We start from the raw sequence: 19,931 nt of genomic DNA, 5'->3' as shown, positions 1-19,931 counted from the left end.
TATTTCCAATCTTAAGAGTCCACTTGTTTGCGAATCCAACTTTTGAGGTCATATTTAACATAGCTCGAAATCCGGGTGTAACATCTTGCCCCCTCAAAAGTATTTGTTCGAATCCTAAGAGAAGGAAACTTTTGAACTACTTCCTTTGAGAACTGTACCGTCACACTTTTGAAAATGGACATGCGTCAGCTGGGTATTGCTCATTTTTGGTACTTGAGTACCTTCGAAACATGCCCACCTTGGAAACATGCCCACGATCATCCGTCTCCCACCTTTTCGGCGCCATCTTGTCATTGATTCCCATCCGTCCGATTTAGCAAGGATTTCATTCAACGCCCCGGATTAATCCCCCTTTTTCCATCTATATATACGAGACCCCACTCTTCATCTTCATTTTTACCTTCGTTCACCAAAAGCAAGAAAAGAAGAAAAACGAAACCAGAGACCTCTTTATAATGTTTCTATTGTGTGCATGTTTTCTCGGCCAAAGAAACAAAGAACCCCTGGTCTGTTCGAGTCCGTGAGTTCGTATTTGCAACCTCTTCTTCAATCGACAATCTCTCTGCAATCGCCATTATTGTGTAAGTATGCAATCTTTGTTTTCCATTTTGTCAGTTTTAATTCATGCTGTTCTTGCTGTGTATGTGTATATACTAGTTTACATCCTTAGCATAATATGATAGGAGGTTTTGATCCGATAGGCTCTTATGCTTTTTAGACTTCCATACTGGATTAACATCACTGGCTTATACCCAGTTTTCATATTTGAGTGAGGCTCCAATTTTCTGGGTTTTGAAATTTTTAGGCGACGTTTCTTGTACACTAAGTTTTCGGGTAAAAAACCTTGCCTTTGATAAATGCACGAAACCCAAGAATGCCTTTTCTGATTAACCGCCACTCTTTTTTCCCTTGATCTTCGGGATTTTCAAAAAATTATCCACGCTCCTTTCTTTTCCGTGGAACGCACGCCCTGACTCTTCAATAAGGGTCTTAATATTTAGCTTGTTTTGCTCCTAAAACCCCGAGCTCATAAGTTCGAGCTCGGAACTCTTGCATGCATGGCCCTCACCATTTTTTCTTTCTCGCTAGATGTCACAGAATCTGGAAAGACGGTGGGGGTCGTTGCTGGCAATCCCTTACGAGCCAAAATCTCTGAGCCCAGAATCGCTGTTCACCCGAAATCAACGTCGGATAAGAGAATACGAGCTTGCGCGCGAGCAAGAGGACATTCGAGCTCACTACCGCCGCCAGATAGACGAGGTCATAGAGGGGAAGAGGAGAGTTCTTTGAGAGGCCCTCTACCCGGAATCCTATTTAGGACCTAGGACGATTCCTCTCGATCCTGCATTAAAGGTTACTATCGCGTACCATCCAGGAGAGCTCAAATTTTCACTAATGGGGGAACCTTCTTCCTCGCAGCCGAGGAGAGAAATGTTTGAGGCCGAGCACTACTGGAGCTCGGTTACCACAACTAGTAAGATAAACGACATCCTGGCTTTCCATAGCCTTAGCCTATCAGGCTCTTTGAAGTGTCGACCTCTGGTCGACCATGAATGAAGTTGTTTCGCCCCTGGGGGCCGCGACGCCAGTGTGAAATACGCGCCCTGGAGCCAGGAACATATGAGGGCAGGAGCTCTGCTGCACTTGAAGTCTTTTTTCAAGGACTTCACGGATTTCGTTGGGTTGGCCCCGTTCCAACTCAACATCAACTCTTACAGGGTACTGTCTGCCCTGAGGTCCTTATACCACGAGATGGGGTGGAAAGGACCTTCGCCTCAAGAGATCTTGTATCTCTTTTGTCTGAAAAGTAACCCCTCCTGAGCTTGGGGAGGGGATGGCTTTTATTACCTCTCGAGCTATCCCAAGGAGAAGAAGGTCTTTGAAGATCTTCCCAATCATCCGCCCGATTTCAAAAGGGCCTTCTTCTGGACAGACGGTCTGTCCCCGTCTCGACACTATTCGTTCAGGCGGATTCGTAAGTATTCTTGTTATCTTTATTTCTTTGCTCTTGACTTTAGCTCTTAGATCCGTACTTAGTAGAAATATGTTGTCTTTCAACCAATTTTCAGCGTCCCACTCCTGACGATACAATGAAGGAGCATAGAGAGACCCTGCTCCAACTCCCACATGGCAGGAGGTCCCTCTTATACCTTCTACACGAGGATAAGCTCCGAAAGTGCGGACTTTTGGGGGAGGGCCAGTCCACCTTTGACTGGTCCAATAAAAAATACGAACACTGGGAGTAGGTGCCACTGCCCACAGGCGCCCTTCCTCCGAGGAGAGAAACGAGGCTGCCACTTCCAGTTCGCCCGAGGAGTCCGCTGTCTGGGAATGAGGCTAATGATGAAGCCTCGAGCTCGGATTCGGATGAAGGTAAAGTCCTTCCTACCTCGAGAATGTGGTCCCCCACCTTACTAAAACACAGGCCCAATAGGTTAGTCTCGTGCCCACAGGATAGATACTACTTCTACATATGGAGTTGGGTAGATGACTGTGTCCATAGGTTTGATAGTGGGCTCGGGAAATACGACACCATGTATACCACGGACGAGGTGTGGAATGGGATAGCTTTTCAGTATGGGACCAACGATTATAGGGACCTTTCGAGGTTATCACCCACATATAGGGAAGGCACTCCCCCCGCCTCCTCTGAAGACGGGGGAATTTCATGGTCCCCAAGCTCGAGCTCGGGGGAGAGTTCCAGTTAGGTTTCTTCTATCATCACTTTATACGTCTGTGATACTGAAACAACTTGTGTGCTTCTCTTTTATTAACTCACTCTGTGTTGTGACTTGTGCAGGCAAGATGGACTCCGACCTCGACAACATTATCGATGGCGTCGGCGCCAAGAGGAGCAAGCGCCCCAGAGCGGGGGCGCAGAAGACCGACCGGCCAGGCAAGGGCCCCAAGAGGTCCAAGAAAACCCCTCCTCCTGCTCCGTCAGTTTCGAGCTCCATCCCTGCGGCGACTTCCCAGGCCGGTGCTTCCACAACGGTGCCGTCCTCGCAGGTCGTCGCCTCGGCAGTGGCGCCGACCTCGCTGGTCGGTCCCTCCGCTATGGCTGAGTCCCAACCCCCCGTGGTGGTTTAGTCATCCTTAGGACCGCCTTCTAGAATGCCTTCTGCTTCTCGAGCACAGAAGCTATCAGTCTCCACCCACATGGATGCATATGTGGTTGACAATGCCGCTGGGTCCCATGGATCTACGCTGGTCTCAGATGTTATGTCCCGGATCAGCCAGAGCTATGGCAGTCTCGAAGCTCCCCAATGGCAGTGTTTAAATGACACCTGAGACTGCACTTTTCTCTACGAGAAGAGTATCAAGCATACTGCCGCGGTGAGTATCCTTCTATAGTCCTTCCTTTTCTGCTTATAATCACACTAACCTGGAGCTAATGGTGGTTTCTTCCTTTTTCAGGCTCTTGCCTTTTCTGCCCAGCTCAACTATAAGTTGAACAATGAGATCCACTCGAGCAAGTCTCATGCTCAGGAGGCGAAGGATCTCTAGCTCAAAGCATGCGATGATCTAAAGGCAGCGAATGCGAAGCTTGAGGCAGGAGCCAAGGAACGTGAGGACATGGCCACCGAGCTCGGGAAGCTGAAGACAGAGCTCGAGGAGCATAAGAAGGAGATCACCCAGCTCCAGGAGACCAACAAGAAGCTTGAAGAGGAAAAGGCCGCTACCTTTGACATCATGGAGGATGCAAAGGCTCGTCTCCTTGCTGAGTACAAAGAGAAGAAGGAACAAGCGGTTGACTCGGCCATGTACCGAATGTGGGCCTACAATGAAGATCTGGACACCAGCTTCTTAGGTCCTCACGAGGCGCCGCTTCTTGAAAGGTGGAATGCTCGGCTCGAGAAGGAAGAGGCTGAGCAACTCGAGAAGGAGAAGGCTGATCAGCTCGAAAAGGAAAAGGCTGCTCGGGACGCCGTTTCGGATGGAGCCCAGGAGGATAGCCATGCTATTCGTCCTGAGGAATCCGGTCCTGCAGATGCTGAGAAGTCCAAGGAGACTCCTCTTCCTTGACTCTGATCTCGGGGAAACCATTTATTGGGGCTGCGTCCCCTTATTTCTGTAATTATTTTAATTTATGCCCTCGGGGCTGATACAATTTCTTTAAATATTACTTATATATGCTTTACATTTCTTGGCTCGAAATATTTGGCACATTTTATATTGATGAATCAGTATTGTTTATTTAGTCATACAAACATATTGTGGATTTAGGTTCGAAGCTCAATGCATTCATGCACAGTTTGTTCAAATTATCGGCTTCCGGCCTCGTTATTTTTCAAAGTCGGATATTACTTCAACCATGAACCCAAAAGTACTTATATGGTATGTAATGTGGATGGTTTGGTTATATTTTTTTTTCTTAGTCACTTTTTCTCATCCTCGGTTTTTGCTCCAAGGTTAAGAGTTCGAAACTATTTTCTTTAAGATATTCCAGCCTCGATTTCGAAATAGGTTTAGGTTCCTACTTACCATCGATTAGTTTTTTTCTTTTGGCTGGTTTGTTCCATACCTGTTAAGTTTGCACATCTAGTTAACTCCAAACGTTTTCAGTTTTTGATAATTCGGTTATGTCCAAACTATCTCAGGTCGCGTATTTGGTTATATCCAAACACTTTATATATTTTTGATAATTCGGTTATGTCCGAACTATCTAAGCTCGCGTATTTGGTTACATCCAAATACTTTATATGTTTTTGATGATTCGGTTATGTCCGAACTATCTAGGATCGCGTATTTGGTTACATCCAAATACTTTATATTTTTTTTGATGATTCGGTTATGTCCGAACTATCTAGGCTCGCGTATTTGGTTACATCCAAATACTTTATATTTTTTTCGTATATGTTATTTTATTTTTTAAGCTGATAGTACCAATGATGCCCCCTTAATATCCTATGAGTGTGACCATAGGTTATTAAATTAAGAGAGATTGCAAAAATAAAAAGAAATAACATATTTGAACGAAATGGATATTTTATTTGATGGCATTCAAAAACAAATAAACTAATACAAATAGAAACTCATGGTTATAGGCAACACTTTTCCTACACTACTGATAGCAAGGTCTAAGGTGTTCGCCATTCCATGCTCGCGGTACTAGGCTCCCGTCCAATCTCGCAAGTTTGTACACACCAGGTCGGATGACTGATTCTATCTGGTATGGTCCTTCCCAGTTTGGCCCGAGCACTCCAGCTGCCGGATCTCGAGTAGCCAAGAATACGCGTCTTAACACCAGATCTCCCATTCCAAATTTTCGATCTCGAACCCTCTTGTTGAAATATCTAGTAGTTCGTTGCTGGTAGGCAGCGTTTCTCAGCTGGGCCTCTTCTTTTTTTTCTTGAATCAAGTCTAAGGTTTCCTCGAGCTGAGTATGGTTTGAACTTTGGTCGTAAATCTGAGTTCGGATCGTTGGGATTTCGACTTCTATGGGCAACATTTCCTCGCAGCCGTATGCTAGAGAGAACGGGGTATGTCCTGTCGAGGTTCGAGCCGTTGTCCTGTATCCCCAAAGGACTTGGGGCAATTCTTCGGTCCACCGTCCCTTCGCTTCCTCCAACTTTTTCTTTAGAGAACTCTTGAGAGTTTTGTTCACAGCTTCGATCTGGCCATTCGCTTGAGGGTGAGCCACTGATGAAAAACTCTTTATTGTACTGTTTTTTTCACAAAAATTGGTGAATAGGTCGCAATCGAACTGAGTTCCGTTGTCGGATACGATCTTCCTCGGCACTCCATATCGGCACACGATGCTCTTTACAACGAAATCAAGGATTTTCTTTGAGGTTATAGTTGCCAATGGTTCAGCCTTCGTCCATTTTGTGAAGTAATCCACGGCGACTACAGCATATTTCACTCCGCCTTTGCCAGTCGGGAGAGAGCCTATGAGGTCGATGCCCCATACCGCGAAAGGCCATGGGGATGTCAACATGGTCAGCTCGGATGGTGGGGCTCGAGTTATCGTGGCGAATCTCTGGCATTTGTCGCATTTCTTCACATACTCGAAAGAATCCGCTTTAATGGTTGGCCAGAAATATCCCTGGCGTATGATCTTCTTGGACAGGCTGTGCCCCCCAGTGTGATCTCCACAGAACCCTTCATGAATTTCTTCAATGACTTTCTTAGATTCAGGAGGGGTTACGCACCTGAGTAACTGCATGGAATAGCCCCTTCGGTACAGCCTTCCATCCAAGATTGTGTAACGGGGAAGTTGATACATCAACTTTCGAGCTTGGTTCCAATCTTTTGGAAGAACTCCATTTTCGAGATAATCAACTATCGGGGTCATCCAGGTCGGCTCTGTTTCGATCATACACACATCTTGCTCTTCTGGCTCGTTAATGCTAGGCACTGATAGGTGTTCTATGGGTACGAAATTCAGCTCTTCATTTTCGGCGGACGTTGCGAGTCGAGCTAAGGCATCTGCATTTGAATTCTGCTCGCGGGGAACCTGTTCGATTGTATAGAATTCGAAACACTCTAACGCTGATTTTGCCTTCTCCAAATAAGCTGCCATTCTCGTGCCGCGAGCCTGGTATTCACCCAAGATTTGATTAACCACTAGCTGGGAGTCACTGTAGCAATGTATAGCTTTAGCTTTGAGCTCCTTAGCTATACGAAGTCCCGCGAGTAAAGCCTCGTATTCGATGCTTTAAAGCCAAATCTTAGGGCAGAATGAAATCTGCTTCCTGCGGGGGTAACCAAAATGATCCCTGCCCCTGCTCCATTTTCATTTGACGAGCCGTCGACGTAAAGTTTCCACAGCTCGTGGGCCGTGGTTATTACCTCGTCGTCGGCTATACCCGTACATTCCACTATAAAGTCCGCCAATGCCTGTGCCTTAATGGTCGTTCTTGGGTGGTAGGTGATCTCAAACTGTCTGAGCTCAACAGCCCATTTAAGGAGTCGACCTGAAGCCTCTGGTTTAGATAGGACTTGTCTAAGTGGTTGATCAGTCAGCACATGGATGGGATGTGCCTGAAAGTAGGGGCGGAGCTTAAGGGATGAATGAATCAGGCTCAGCGCGAGTTTCTCCATCAGTGGATATCTTGACTCTGCCCCCAGTAATCTTTTACTGATGTAGTAAACGGGTCTTTGCACCCTTTCTTCTTCTCGGACGAGCACTGCACTTATCGCGTGTTCGGTAGTTGAAAGGTATAGGTACAGTATTTCCCCCGTTTCAGGTTTTGACAGGATGGGTGGTTCCGCAAGGTGCTTTTTGAGCTCCTGAAAGGCCAGCTCGCATTCCTCTGTCCATTCAAACTTCTTACCTCCTCTCAGCAAGTTGAAAAATGGAAGACCACGATCTGTAGACTTCGAGATGAATCTTCTTAGGGCCGCCATCCTGCCAGTCAGACTTTGGACATCCTTGTGCCTTCGAGGTGAGGGCATGTCAATCAGGGCCTTGATCTTGTCGGGGTTAGCCTCGATTCCACGGGAGTTCCCAATAAAGCCCAGAAATTTTCCTGAAGATACCCCAAAAGTGCACTTCTGAGGATTTAGCTTCATGTTATACTTCCTGAGCATGCCGAAGCACTCTTCGAGGTCATCAACATGGTTCTTGTTGAGTTGAGACTTTACAAGCATGTCATCAACATAAACCTCCATGTTGTTCCCTATTTTCTTTGAAAACATCATGTTTACGAGCCGCTGGTATGTGGCTCCAGCATTCTTGAGCCCGAATGGCATGACATTATAGCAATATAGCCCTTTATCCGTGATGAAGCTCGTGTGTTCTTGGTCGGGGGCATTCATGGGAATCTGGTTATATCCAGAATAGGCATCCATGAACGACATCAGGCCATGCCCCCCAGTGGCGTCTACGAGCTGGTCAATCCTTGGTAACGGAAAACAGTCTTTTGGGCAAGCTTTGTTGAGATCTGAGTAATCAATACAGGTTCGCCACTTCCCATTGGGCTTCGGGACCAAAACTGGATTGGCTACCCAGTCAGGGTAAAAGGCGTCCCTAATGAAATGGTTTGCCTTTAACCTGTCAACCTTCTCCTTCAGTGCTTTCTTTCTGTTTTCGTCCAGCTATCTTTGCTTTTGTTGCTTTGGGGGAAAGCTTTTGTCTATGTTTAGAGCGTGGCTTGCTACATTCGGGCTTATTCCTACCATGTCTGAGTGCGACCATGCGAAGACATCCTGGTTTTTCTTCAGAAAGCAAATTAATTGGTATTTTTCCTCATCTTGAAGGTGTTTTCCGACCTTCACTTTCTTCGAGGTATCAGTTTCTTCGAGCTGAATTTCTTCAAGCTCCTCCAAAGGTTCGAGGTCAGCTTTCTCCTTAATCCTCGGATCAATCTCCTCGTCAATTTCTAAAACAGTTTCGTCTTTGTTTTGTATGATAACGAGTGCTTGAGCGTTTGTTTGTTTCTTTCCCCTCAAGGAGATGCTATAGCATTCTCTCCCTGCAAACTGGTCTCCTTTTAATGTCCCGACTCCGCTGGGGGTCGGGAACTTAAGGGCTAGATGCCGTACAGATGAAACTGGCCCCAGCCCGACCAAGGCGGGTCTACCGAGCAGCACATTGTAGGCGGATGGTAAGTCTACTACCACGAACTCCATTATCTTGGTCACCGAGACTGGATAGTATCCCAAGGTCACGGGGAGCTCAATGGATCCCATACAGGCAGCTCCTTCTCCTGAAAAGCCGTACAAAGTCGTTGCACACGCTTTCAGGTCGCGAAGGGAGAGTCCCATCTTCTCTAGGGTTGCTTTGTAAAGGATGTTGACTGAGCTCCCATTATCTATGAGAACTCAGTGAACCCTTTTATTGGCCAACTGAAGAGTAATGACCAGCGGATCATGATGAGGGAAATGAACATGAGAGGCATCTTCCTCGGTGAATGTTATTGGCTGTGTTTTAATCCTCTGGCTTTTTGGTGCCCTAGGTTCGGGTTAATAAGGAGACCCGTCCCCTGTCTTCAACTCGTTAACATACCTCTTTTGGGCATTCCTGCCCTCTTCTGCGAGGTGAGGCCCTCCCGAGATGGTTATTACATCCTCTCCATCAATCGGTGGGGGCCTGTCCTCTTCCCGAGCTCGGGAGTTATTGTTTTGCGTGGTCGGAGGCGCGACTACTCTCTGGCTCGCAGTTGCCTGACCAGTACTCTGGTTTTTGACATAATGCCGGAAGTAACCTCTCGAGATCAACCCTTCGATCTCGTCCTTTAGTTGTCGACATTCATCGGTTGTATGTCCGGTGTCTCTGTGAAACTGACAATATTTACTGGAATCCCTCTTGGATTTTTGATTTCTCATCGGGTCAGGGCGCCTAAAGGGGACCTGGTTCTCATTAGCCAGGTATATGTTCGCTCGAGACTCATTGAGCTTGGTGTATACTCTATACACGGAGAAATACCTTTCCCCTTTCTTTTTCTTTCCTCCCTCAGCTTCGGGGTTACTTCCTTCGCTCTTTTTCCTCTTGGAGGGGTTCTCCTTGGCAGGCTTTGGAGCTGCTGGGTCTGCCGAGGTTGAGGCAGAGTTGATATTTATCATTGTAGTTTCGGACTGGGAGGTCGCTTTGGGCGTCGACCTCACTTCCTCTACATTGACAAACCTCTGCGCTCGTCTGTTAAACTCGGTTATTGACCTTACGGTTTTCCTTGCATGTCGTCCCAAAGGGCACTTCCCGGTAATACGCCAGCTCGGATAGCCATGAGGTGTCCACTGTCATCCACATCCTGAGCTCGGGCTACTTCCATATTAAATCTTGTTAAGTAACTCTTCAATGTTTCGCCCGGTTGCTGCCGGACGTTAGTTAAGGTGGACGCTTCCGGTCTGACCCCTACCATTGCTCTGAACTGCTTCTTAAACTCTTTAGGCAACTGCTCCCATGAGGTTATTGAGTGTCTCTTATACTTTTCGAACCAACTTTTGGCAGGTCCTGCCAATGATGTTGGAAACAACATGCACCTGAGCTCGTAACCCACGTTACTGGCTCTCATGATAGTGTTGAACGTGCTCAGGTGACTACACGGGTCGGTCTTTCCTTCAAACGTAGGGACGTGAGGAATCCGAAAACCTTGAGGAAATTGAGTGTCAGAAATATGGGGAGCAAACGGCTCGAGCTCCTCATCAGAGTCCTCATATCGACCATTTCCTCGTTCATTCTTTAAAAGCCTAAAGGCTCTTTCGAGCTGATCGATTCTTTCTTGGACTGGGTCAGTAGGAGGTGCTGTCTGGAATTGACTGTCATTGATAGTGATTCCAGGCTCGCGTCTTCGCAAGGGATCTCTACCCTTATTCAAGCGATCCCTCAGGTTCAGATTTGTTTGATCTCCATTCCCCCGACTCTGATTCAGATGATTTCACAGGTCAGGACGATTCTTGCGACTTCCAGTATTCTTATGACCTCGGTCGTGTTTACTGATGGACCTGGTCTCTCCGGACTCATCACTGGTGAAACTCATTGCTCGATTATTTCGTGATGGATTCTTTCCACGTCGCCTCGTCTCCGCAGTGAGACCGAGACGTCTGACTTCTCTTAGATGGAGCGCCTCTCTGCTGTTGGAAAGTCTCCATGTTTCCTTGTCTTTCCCCCGCACGCCCTTGATCCTGATCTCGAACAGGTTGAGCGTTTCTGTGTGGGGGCGAAGGATATCTTATGGGTGACGGAGGGAACCGTATAGGCGACGGTGGCTGCCACCCTTGTCGCGGCCTAGAGGGTCCAGAATTTTCCCGAGATGGGTCAGTTGCATTCGGTGCGCTCCCAGGTACCTGAGTCCGAACCTCTGTAGGGGTTCGGTTATTCTCAGCTCCTGTAGGCACTTCCACAGGCGGGTTAGGCGGGACCCGAGCTCGAGTATTCCTCTGGGGCCTAGGAGGAGCGGATGGCTCTGCTGGTGCCGGAGGTTGAGTCGGCCTCCTTGTGGCAGCATCCTTTCGTGGACGCCCGCGGGGCCTCCGGGGAGGAACATATACGTCCCTTGGTGGAGGGACTTGGCTTTCGCGCGGAGGCGGGGGCTGAGCCACCTGCGCCTCTGCGGCTATCCTTGTCAACTCTTCATTCCGTTTGTTGGCTTCTGCCAACAGCTGCTTCACTTGTCGGTTTTCAAGTTCCACAATAGGAACGTACCGCTCAGGATTGTAGTACATATCCTCATCTCTTGGTGGAGGAGGTGGTCCCCGGGAATCAGAGGACCCACTTCTCTCTTCAACATCCGGGTTCTCCATTGGTTGTTTTCCAGGACGTCTTGGGTAATCTTCCTCAGGGGTGTTCTGATTGTTTGTGGCCATGATTTTCTCAGGGATGAATGCTTAAGGCTCTCAATGAAAGCACCAAACTGTTGACGCCGTTTTTCGTCAAACAGTGAAAGAAGAGCATATACACAATAACTGATAATGGCCAATCGAAATAAGACAATATAAACACACGATTTTTACGTGGTTCAGCAGTTAAATCTGCCTAGTCCACGAGTCTCTGTTATTAAACTCAAGATTATCTCTGAAAATTCTTTAAGCATGAATTCTTCAGAGTTTTCTCTCAAGGTTCAGAATTTCGGTCCTTTACAATGGTGCATGGCCTCTCTATTTATAGAGAAGATCGAAGAATACTATCCCACATATTTTGGGTAGTTACTCTTTTTGTGTAAATCAAATAAATGGCTTTAAATGCCTATAATCAGATATAAAAGGAAACGTCCCCTGAAGACCAGGGGCGTAAAACTGACCAAATAATATCCCACGATTCTAGGGGATTTACAATAATAAATGAGGATTACATCTCGTATTTATAACACTTGTAGATATTCAAGGTGGTTATCACGTATCTCTAAGGCTTTAGCTTCCCAGGTTTCCCGTCATCTATCGAGCTAGAAACTTCTCCCGAGGCCACATGGCTTTCGAGATCGTATGTGCGTCGAGCTCGGGACCCCCGATCCGAGGTCACCCCTGAAGATGAGAGCGTCCCCGGATCTATCTTTCGAGATCATGAATACTTCGAGGTCACCATACTCGAGATCGTCTATGTCCTGCAGGCTCGATATTTAATCCTGGAACATATTTCCAATCTTAAGAGTCCACTTGTTTGCAAATCCAACTTTCGAGGTCATATTTAACATAGCTCGAAATCTGGGTGTAACAAAAATAATTAAGTAAATTATTTTTCAAGTAAGCAAACTTGATTAATTGACTTAGGAGAATTAACTAGTCAAGATAAGAAATTATTAATGGTTTCTCCTAATTAAGTTAAAATTAAGTCATTTTCTTAAAAGGGTTTTTAGAGATTAAAACCTTAAGAAAAATATAAGGCAAATTAAGATGTTATTTTCTTGAAAAATAATTGAGGAATTTAATTAGTATTTTCTGGACATAATACCGACTAAAATCTTATATATATTTAACCGACTTGTTGAAAGTACGGGTTAATAGGGATACTTTTAATGAAAAATATTTTTAGCGGATTGTGGGAAAATACTATTGCGATACCCGAGCCTAAGTATCGAGACCATAGGATAGGTCTTCCCGAGATTTAGTGTTTAGTCTCAATTTTCTTAGTATGAATTTCTTGAATGGGTTTAAAAACAAATAAGGATCATCAATCCTTACAAATGATTTTTAAAATGACCAAACTGCCCAAAATAATAATAATGAATTATGAAGTTCCATAATTAATTCGAGTATACTGTATGGATAATTACAGTATTAGCTAAGCATAATTGGACTATACATTGGAGGGTGACATCTTGCTGAGAGCAAAGGACTCCAAGTAAGTCAACTTCTATTGTGTGGCTATAACATGAATTGACTATTGTATTGTATGTTAGTATAGAGACACATGCACATATATACACCGTCGTAACAAAGTTTGCATAGAGACATTAGTCTAGTGGGTGCTGATTCAAAAAATGTGACTGGTAGATATTCGTCATATTCTAGACGGCTGATCCCCGTCACACTGCTTGATTTTATTATGTCCGGTTCATTACAGTGACGAGTGGCCAAGTGGTGAGGATTGCTGTTTTAAGTCTAGGGGCGTCAAAATGAATACGACCTAGGGGCCCTCATGCTTACTTAATCATTGAACAGATAGAACCCGAGAAAGTGCTCTAATAAGTTATTCCCGCATAGTAGCCATGAATATTGGTCATTCAGTGAGAGTGCCTAGAGATACTAGGGGTTGCCAAGTTTGAGTGAGGTTGAACACCCTAGGGGCAACTGCTCACCAGCTCCACTAATTAACATAGAAATCTCTGTAAACCCGTGTAACTTCGACTACACTCTTGAATAGTAGCAATGCCCTAGGTGACTTGATGGTTACCCTTGTGAGGGATTTACTCTTGGATAAGTAGCGATGCCCTAGGTGACTTGATGGTTACCCTTGTGAGGGATTTACTCTTGGATAAGTAGTGATGCCCTAGGTAGCTCGATAGTTACCCTTGATGAGGATATTTATTGGCTAGATCTTAGTGTTGAGACTCAGTTTTCTCTTACAGATTAACAATTATGCTAGAGGGCGTGATACGCCTGAATTTTTGGAAATTGTTGAGCGTTGGTCTCGAAATATATTGTGATATATTATATCTGCTTGCTTTGGGACTTTTCTGAGTTGAGAGATTTATTTGTTTATATGATATAGTTTGTCATTGGTTATCTGGCATAACCATAAGTTTTCCAGGACGTTTATGTGTTCTTCAAATTGATTGCGTAGGGTCCAGATGGATCCAGAACCTTAATTTTTGTGAGCTATTATTATCTGTGGACAATAACATGGTCAATGACCACCTGTCTTCTCTGCATGCTTTTTTCTTAAGTTGAACTTACTAAGCGTTTTCTCTTACCTAGTTGCTTCCTGTTGTAGGTAAGAACAAGGGCAAGGCAGAGCAGTGAGAGCTGGAGTCTACCTTGTGAATGTACATGTGGACTGACCTTTTGGGAAGCATTTTTTTTTTGGAAATGTTGTGTTATTTTCATAAACTAACCTCACTTTACTCTTCATAAACTATGTTTGTATTAAATGTTAAGTATGGCCATACGAGTTTTAAAAAGTTTTCTTTATACGAGTTTTTGAGACATTTTGTTAAATGAAAACGTTTATATTTCCACATTATCGAGTCTTGAAAATCTGGGTCGTTACACTGCCATTGCAACTTCGAGGGGTTCGTTGGAAGCCTTATGTTGCGCGCGAGGCAGAGGGCTCGCAGAGGTCATAGGTCGACGACGTCTTGGATATCCTAGGGTGGCACGTACTGCTCGTGGCGATTGGCATGGGGGTTCTCGAGGCTGGCAAAGCTGAGATGCGAGAGAGAAATAGAGAGAGAGTGTGTGACGCGACTGGAAGAAAAGAGAGGAGAGGGAATGGGCTGGTACAATTTTAGGGTTTTATAATTTTTGTTTTATCTTTTTTGTTTTTTTTTAATTTTGTTATTATTAAAGCTTTAATTTATTTATTTATTATTTTTTTAGGGCCCACTTTGAGTGCCCTCAATACTGTTTTAGGACACTCAAAGTGTGCCCTTAAAAATCTCCACAGACTCAAATTTCCTCATAATCTTTTCGAACTCACATCAATAACTAGGGCTCGCATTGCATGTCCTAAAAGGTATTTTGTCAGGACTCTCACTGAGTGTCCTAAAAGGTCTAGGAGATGTTTTTAGGGCTCACATCTTGGTGAGTTCCCTAAAAAATGTCCTAAAAGCTAGATTTTGTAGTAGTGTTATTACATTATGTTATGAGTTGTTGTTATGCTTGCTTGTATGTTGCACGTAAAAGTAGTAGGTTGTTAGCGTACTGAACGCGACACAACAAAGGAGTTACTAAGGATATGACGTAACTCATAGGGTGGACGCGCCAAGGTTATTCGAGGACCTGAGTTCATGTTCACCTCATAAAGGAGGTCTTACTAGTTTATGCTTTTGTTGGTAACCTCACAAAGTGACATGCACAATAGGGGTGCCATGCTCACATGAAGTATGAAGTACGAATATGATTATTAATGTGATTCAATATGGTTATGAATATGATTATTATATGGATATGATATGAGTATGATATATTGGAAAAACATTCAGAGCATGCATCAAAATTGTCGTGGTGGACCCAATGTTTATAGGAACAACAACAATAAAAAATTGTCATCACTCATATAAACAGTTTATATGAACAAGAAAACAATCCAGAAATATTAACATACAATACTATTAATCACACAACAAATATATATATAAATATACAATATATTTATATACAACATATAAACACAAAAAATCAAGACATAAACTTTTACCTCTTGAAGCCTATCAAGTGTCCTTGAGTCTTTTCATATTATTATCGATCTTCCTATCCAAAGCTTTGAGCACTAAAACCACAATCTTCCGGAGTGTTCTATGCACCTCAAGAAGTGTGTGGGCACAACGAGAACATGGGTTTGTATTTTAGGAATTACAAGTATTTCTCAATACATGAAAACTTGGACTATGGTTTGAGAATGGCTAGAATAAAGAAGAAGAAGAGAGAGAGAGTTTCTATCTAACAAAAAACTCTGAGAACTATTCTCAATTATGTATTGTGTTGTCTTTTCTTTCTGTGTACTTTTTCTATGTTCTCTTCTTCTTCTATATCATATATATAGAGAAAAATTCTATTACCTTATTATTCCAAATAATAATTGTAATAAAATAAAATATCATAATGATGATAGGATTTGATTTAGGTAAATATCTAACTTACCAAATTTGAAAAACCATTTTCAAATTATTGAATAATTAAATAAATAAAATAAAAATATAGAGATACAATATCTTTATATGTGGTACACGCATGGCTAGTCCTTGGACTATGTCAGGCGTATACTGCAATTCCCTTTTCGGGAATTTTGCATTTTTCTTTTCTTTAATTAAAATCAATCTCCCACAAAATAATGTGTTATTCTTTTTAAGGAAAAGATGACAACCATATTTCTAAATTTAAATTTTAAATTCAAAATTCAAATTGATGATCATCATTATCATCATCTTTTAAAATTAAATAAATCAAAGACTATATTTTAATTACCAATTTTATTTTCTCCCACTCAAATAAAATAATCAATTTCAAAAAATTTATTCATTTATTTAAATATATGAAATTCAAAATTTTATGTATTTAAATTTATAAATATATTTTTGAAAATTAATAATTAATTCTAAATTAATTATTCAACCTCAATTATCATATAATTGCATACTTGACCCGAAGAATAAAATTCTTCTCAAATTCCCAAATTATAGTTATACCTTTGTGTCAATGCTTACCTTGATATGATGTTGATAGAGCTACCATGGGGACCTATATGAACCTATAATATCAAGCTCCAATAAAATATTACATTATTAATCAAAGTTCTTTGATTAAATAATCATATTTATTAATCTCATGATTACTCCACTATAAATATGAGATTGAACTCTTGATAATTACAAACATATATTTACTGAGTACTTTATTAAAGAATAAAGTGTTCATTGGTATAATCATTACATACAGCATTAATCCTCTACTAATGGTTCATAGTTAAAAGGGAATAAAATTATCGTTTTACCCTTTTAACTATATTTTGTTCTTAGAGTACCATTGACTTTATTAGTGAAGGTTGTGTCAGAACAAGTTTGCGACGTGAGCGCTCATAACCTTTTCAATTCCAAAAGTCAACCCAATACGGAAGCATTATTCAATCTATAAGAAGGTATAGATATTCCATATCTGTTAAATTACATCCTCAGCCATATACATCATTGAGTCCCCAAAACAATTGTTCTTAGCCTGATCATTCTGACAAACCTTAACGCATGAATCAAAGGATCAGATGACATATATAGGAGTTCATAGCAACCTCAGGATTAAGATCATCGTGTATATGATCATCATTTGATGTGTTTGATTAATACTATGAAACGATATTTAAACAAGTATTAACAAATCACATATGGTCCAATTATACATACTCTCAGCATCAAAGTACCTCCACTAAAGTGTCCTACTACACTAGTAATCCAGATCTAGGTCACATGTATTCATAATACTAGTGGACCGTTACTAGAAGTAATTAATCTAAAGATTCCATAACTTTATTTTACTGTGAAATGTTTTAAGTTTATGATCTTAATCTCGATCATCTTATACAATTATGAGATTAAGACCACATAGATAAACTTTGGAATTTTCTGATATTCACTTAATATTATCATATTATATCAGGCATAGTCTATATATATATAATAATTTAATTCAATTATTTATTTTATTTAAAACATTTGTCAACTACAATTTCTTTAAGGGCATTATTCCCAACATGATATGGATACGATATGGTTATGTTATTTTTCTTGTTTTTCTTGAATAATGTTGTATTTGTTTGTACTTCCTTACTCGGCTTTTTGCTCACCCCATTACTTTCCCCTTATAGGTAGGCAATAGGATTTTCTCCTTGGCACGCACAGTATTGTGGGAGGTTCCGACGTCTAGGCATGTACGACGCAGGGTGTCCTATGAACGAATAACGATCAAGATGAGCGCCAAGAATAATTATGAAACTTATGTTATGGATTATGTTTCAAATTTCGTCAGTGAGACTTATTTTGTTTATTTTATTTCCAAATACTACATAAGGACATAATATTTTTATTTCAAACTAATGGTCCCAAATTGCATGTTTTATCAAGGCCCCACTGAACTTTTCCTTAAAATTGATTTTTTCTAATACATGTGAGTTGAGCGACGTTTTTATAAAGTAATAGATTAGGACATGCATTACATTTACCAGCAGAAAGTAAATCGATATTTCAATTCAAAACTTAAAGAAAGAAAGTTCGAATTAGGAGATTTGGTATTAAGGAAGGTTTTTTTGCCGACAAAATATCCTAAAGATGGTGTACTAGGACCAAACTGGGAAGGACCCTATCAGATTGTGAAAATCCTACAAGAAGGAACATTTAAATTAGCTAGATTAAACGGAGAATGAGTTCTACGAACTTGGAACGCGCTACATTTGAAGAAATATTATCAATGAATGTAAAGTCCAAGTTTAGATTTTTTTTATATATATGTTCAATTGTAAGGCTTACTTATAAAATCCAATAATTTTAAGTATTTATTATAATAAAATGAATTTAGTGGTTGTTGTGTAATTTAAACGTAGTGCCAAATTTCTTTAAAGTTAGTATTATAACACTTTAAAAGCGACCTGTTCCAGCTCATCCCTAATCTTGACTCATGCTCGAAGTTGAACCAGGAATGACTCTCCAAGGAAACATAGTCAAAGATTAAACAAAGTATGGACTATTCAACTTTCCAACTCGCTCTCGGAAAGTTGGTTTATGTGGCCCACCACATCACTAGTGAGTGCCTAGAATGGACCTCGGTGGGAGGTAATGAAATAACCCACCTCCACGTGGGGATCTGGGATAGAGACTGAAGGAGCAGCAAGATGATTAGCCAGCAGAGCTGGAGGAGGAGCATCATTGAACGTGACCACGATGTTCTTATGAACCATAGGTTGAGAGAAAGGTAGCTCCTTCCCCTAGTATGGGTCCCAATGGAGGAACCCCTAGACCCTGAAATGTTATTCTTCAGCATTCTGGCCCTTTTTATTGCTAGGCCGGAGCTAATTGTGGAAGTTAGATCGCTCATATCTTCTTCTGCAAAATAACCATAAGGTGGTTAGGGAAACTTTAACTAAACTTGAAAAAACATGTAAAGAAGAAGACCCTACCCTATGAGCTAGAGGAGGAGACTACGATAATCAGATATGGGATGAGGAATGGGTTAACTAACTAAGGTTGGTTAAGTCATGGATAATTGAGTTTGGTGGAGATTCAGGTAGAAGGATCTCTAGTACATTTCCAAGCTCGAGCTCATCCTCTGAGCTCAGGTCATACTCTGCGTACGTCGAGACTTCAAAAAGTGTCCCAAGGGATAGAACTATACCCAGACGAATATAGTTGTCGTATTGTTGGAAAATGGCACTCCTAATATTTAATATATAATCTACTATAATATTCCTAGAAGGGAGTCTTTGGTCTTATCAGGGAACTAAAAGGTAAATACATAGTTGTATGGTGATGTTCCTATCAGGATCCTGAGGGTGTATTGTCCCGATCTTCTTCAGGTCATGCCAACCTAGCATGAAGCTGGCAGTAACTTGGTTGATATAATTATGGGTTACCTTGGCCAGAGATGCTGGCCCTGCCCCCGATTGGGCTCGAGCTAGGTCATGTCTAGGAGCACTCTGAGAAAGGCTCTTGCGTACTAACAGCGCAACCTCCTCCACTATAGCATGGGTCCTCTTTTTAGAAGGACTCTGAGGTCGGAAAACGAGGGATTAAACATTTTCGATCAACTTACAAGCTACCATATTTTAGTCTGTCATTATAGCTCGTTAGTCATACTCTCCAACTGGGGTGAAGGCGAGCTCGTAGTATTAACCCTTCTGGACTTTGGAAGCTTCAGACCACTTGTAGATAGCTGTGATATAGTTAACTCAATCAGAATAGTGAAAATTGTGAAGCAGACAAAAAATACATATAAAATAACAAAGGTAAAGAATACTTACGAGGTCAATTGAAGTATCAATGTTTGTAGGTCGCGAACCCATTTGACATGAAGACACATGTCCTTAAAATCGCTTGGATGACTTGGGAGCTCAATGATAGTGGCAGTCTTGGGGAACCAGGTGAGCTAGAAAAACCCATCACCTCCATTTTTGGTGTTGGGGTTAGTCTTGAGATAGAAAAAATAAAGACTATCCTCCTGGGTGGGGTCATCCCAGCTATGCTTATGAAATAAATATTTTAACCCCGCGAGGAGGCGATACATATTTTGTGGGAGCTAGAAAGGGGCTAGCTTGAGGTAATTTAGGAAGTTTGAAAAATACGTGCTCAATGGAAAAAGGCCCCTGCCTTCAAATGCTCGTCGCTCCAGGCCCCAAAGTTGTCCTTCAAAGG

The sequence above is a fragment of the Humulus lupulus genome, chromosome 5, assembly GCF_963169125.1.
Source record: "Humulus lupulus chromosome 5, drHumLupu1.1, whole genome shotgun sequence".
NCBI classification, from domain to species: domain Eukaryota; kingdom Viridiplantae; phylum Streptophyta; class Magnoliopsida; order Rosales; family Cannabaceae; genus Humulus; species Humulus lupulus.
The sequence above is the reverse complement of the archived record's forward strand: the minus strand, read 5'-3'. Positions refer to the sequence as shown.